This window comes from Apium graveolens, chromosome 2 (assembly GCF_009905375.1).
Source record: "Apium graveolens cultivar Ventura chromosome 2, ASM990537v1, whole genome shotgun sequence".
Taxonomy (NCBI): Eukaryota; Viridiplantae; Streptophyta; class Magnoliopsida; order Apiales; family Apiaceae; genus Apium; species Apium graveolens.
Genome location: NC_133648.1, coordinates 180,771,930 through 180,775,555, shown reverse-complemented (window position 1 = coordinate 180,775,555; position 3,626 = coordinate 180,771,930).

Below are 3,626 nucleotides of genomic sequence, written 5' to 3'. Positions count from 1 at the left end.
ATAATCATGCACCTTAATAGTTAACAACATAGATTTACATATCACGTATCGTAATAAAATATACTTAATCATAAAATTTTCCTTTTTACTAATATTCATTCTTTGCGTAACGGGTCGCGTCCTGACTGAAGGCCCGACGCTGAGCATTTTCAACTGCGCTTCACAATCATTATCTTTATACCAGCTAACACGTCAAACTGGAATATTTATTTAAATATTTCCATTCTCACATAATAACGCATAATTCACATAATTACACTTTACTCGCATAATTAATTCGCGAAAATTCCCAGTCGTTACATTCTACCCCCTTAAAAGGATTTTGTCCTCAGAATCTAATCTAAACAAATAGAATGGGGATATTTCTCCCGCAATTCACTTTCTAATTTCCAAGCTGACTCTTCTATCCTGGGATTTCTCCATAAAACTCTAATTAGAGGCACCACTTTATTTCTAAGCACTTTTTCTTTACGATCTAGAATTTATACGAGATGTTCCACATATGATAGATCTCGTTGAATTTTCGCGGGTCCTAGCTCAACACATGACTAGCATTAGCATTATACTTCTTCAGAAGAGAAACGTCAAACACGTTATGAAGATGTTGCATCTGCGGAGGTAACACTTACTTATATGCTACTTTTCTAATTTGCCTTAGCACTTCAAATGGTCTAGTATATTTAAGACTCAGCTTGCCGTTCTTCCCGAATCTGGATAGACCTTTCCATGGAGGGATCTTTAACAATACTTTGATTGCGGGTGCGAACATCACATCCTTTCTTGTTTTGATCTTCATCTTTCTTCTATCGATCTTGAGCACCAATCAACCTTTTGTGAATCATATTCATTTTCTCTTTCGTTTGTTACATCAACTATGGGCTAATAATTTGCGTTCGTCAACTTCATCCCATAGGTAGGGGATCTGCACTTTCTTGCATACAATGCCTCGTAAGGCGGCATGTCGATAATTTCATGATAATCATTGTTATAAGAGAATTCAATCAAAGGAAAAAGGTCATCTCAATTCTCTTTGAAATCTAATGCACAAGTTCGCAACATACCTTCGATTGTTTGAATAGTTCTTTCGCTTTGTCCGATGTTCTGCGGATGATATGCCTTACTCATCTTTCAATTTAGCTTCCAAATGATCATGAAATTGTCGCCAAGATCTCGAGTTAAATTTTGGATCTCTACCGGATACGATAGAAACCGGAACACCGTGACGCATCACGATTTCATCCACATACATCTTATATAAAACATTTCAATGAAAATATTTCACTGATATACAAGAAACACGCTGACTTTGTCAATCGATCAATTATTACCCATATTGCATCATGATTAGACTTAGTCTTTGGTAATCTTACCACGAAATTCATCGCGATGAGCTCCCATTTTCGTTCAGGTATGTCTAGTGGTTGAAACAATCCACTCAGTCGCTGATGTTCCGCTTTTACTTTCTGGCACGTATAGCATTTACTTATCCATTTTGAAATCTTTTTTTCTCATATTTGGCCACCAATAACTTTCTTTTAAGTCCTTTTACATTTTTTGTACTTCCATGGTGAATTGATAATCTTGAGTTATGCGCTTTATGAAGAATCTCGTGTTTCAATTCTATAACACTAAAACATTTAGATATGCGAGCATCTTGGTATATTCCCTTATTATCCTTTTGTGCCTTAATTTCTTTTCCAAACAACTTATCTTTCTCGTGGTTCATCATTCGTTTTTGATGATGTCAAATCTTTTCTAAAATTTCCGGCTGAAGAGTCCTTGCATACATTACCTCATTTCCCATTTCTGAATTCGCACTCCTATATCCAACTTCCCAAAATCCTTGATTAATTCCTCAGATGAAGTTTAACACATTCAATCCTTCTTTACGGCTTAGCACATCTGCTACAACATTAGCCTTTCCTGGAGGATAACTGATAATACCTTCATAATCTTTGATCTCTCCTTCACCACATAGTCCATTCTTTCTACGTAATAATTTACTTTAAGGTTTTGTGGTCTGTATAAATATCACACTTTACACCATACGAATAATGCCTCCAAATCTTAAGGGCAAATATAATCGCTGCTAATTCTAGATCTTGCATAAGGTATTTCTGCTCATGTGGCTTTAATTTCCTTGTCACAGATATTATCACTTTCCCGTGTTGCATCAACACACAACCTAGCTCTTTATACGAAGGATCGTTGTAGATCATAAACTTACCTTTTCGTCGGTGAAACCTACACTGATGCGGTTACCAAACTTTTCTTTAACTTTTAAAAGCTTCCTTCGCACTTATCTGTCCAAACAAACTTTTCATTCTTCCTTGTCAACTTAGTCAATGGGATAGCAATCTTAGAAAAATCTTGTACAAATTTCATGTAATACCTTGCTAATCCAAGAGAGCTTATGACTTCTATAGGAGTATTAGGCCTATCCCAATTCGTCACAACTTCTATTTTGGCTGGGTCTACTTTTAATACCTTCACTATTAACTACATGTCCAAGAAATTTAACTTCCTTTAACCAAAACTCATGCTTCGAAACTTTGCATATAAATTCTCTTTCCTGAAAATCTCCAAAGAAATCCTCAAATATTCCATGTATTCTTCCTCCGTCTTGGAGTATATCAAGATATCATCAATACGATCACAAACTTATCCAAATATTCCTTGAACACTCTATTCTTGAGATCCATAAATGCAGCTAGCACATTTTTCAATCCAAACGCCATCACAAGAACTCATAGTGTTCATATCTTGATTAAAATTCCATCTTGGGTATATCGTCCGCTTAATCTTCAGCTGATGATACCCAAATCTTAAGTCAATCTTTGAGAAACAAGTATCTCCTTCCTACTTATCAAAGAAAGTCATCGATTCGTGGTAGAGGATGCTTATTCTAATTCCTCTACTCATTCAATTCGCGATAATTGATACACGGCCTCAGACTTTCATCTTTCTTATTTAAAAATAGCACTGGTGCACCCCTCAGGGATACACTCAGGCAAATAACTCCTTTATCCAGCAATTCCTGCAACTAAGTCGCTAACTCTTTTATCTCGACAGGCGCCATTCAATAAGGAGCTTTCGATATTGATTCCGTTCCAGGAGCCAAATCAATCGTAAACTCGACCTCTCGATCTGGAGGTAGTCCAGGTAATTCATCTGGATATACATCGGGAAAATCTTTAACTACTGGAATATCTTCAATCCTTAAGGACTCATTTTCTACATCCTTCACATGTGCTAAATACGCTTCACACCCATGTTGTAATAGTCTCTTCATTTGGATAGCTATTAGAAACTTCTTCTCTTGCTTCTTTCCTTAAATATCACTTCAATACCATCCTTGGTCTCTAATTTCACTTTCTTACTTCTACATTCGATTTGCACTTAGTGGTTTGAAAACCAATCCATCCATAATAGAATGTCGAATTCTCTTAACTTAAAAAGAATTAAGTCAGTGGAAAAGTTCTGACCTTCTATAATCCTAGCACGAATGGGACATATCCTCTTGGCAGTAACTCTTTCTTGATTCGCTACTTCTCTAATCAAATTAGGTTCGAGTGGGTATGCAACACACTTTAATCTAGCAATAACACTTTCAGGAATAAAGGATC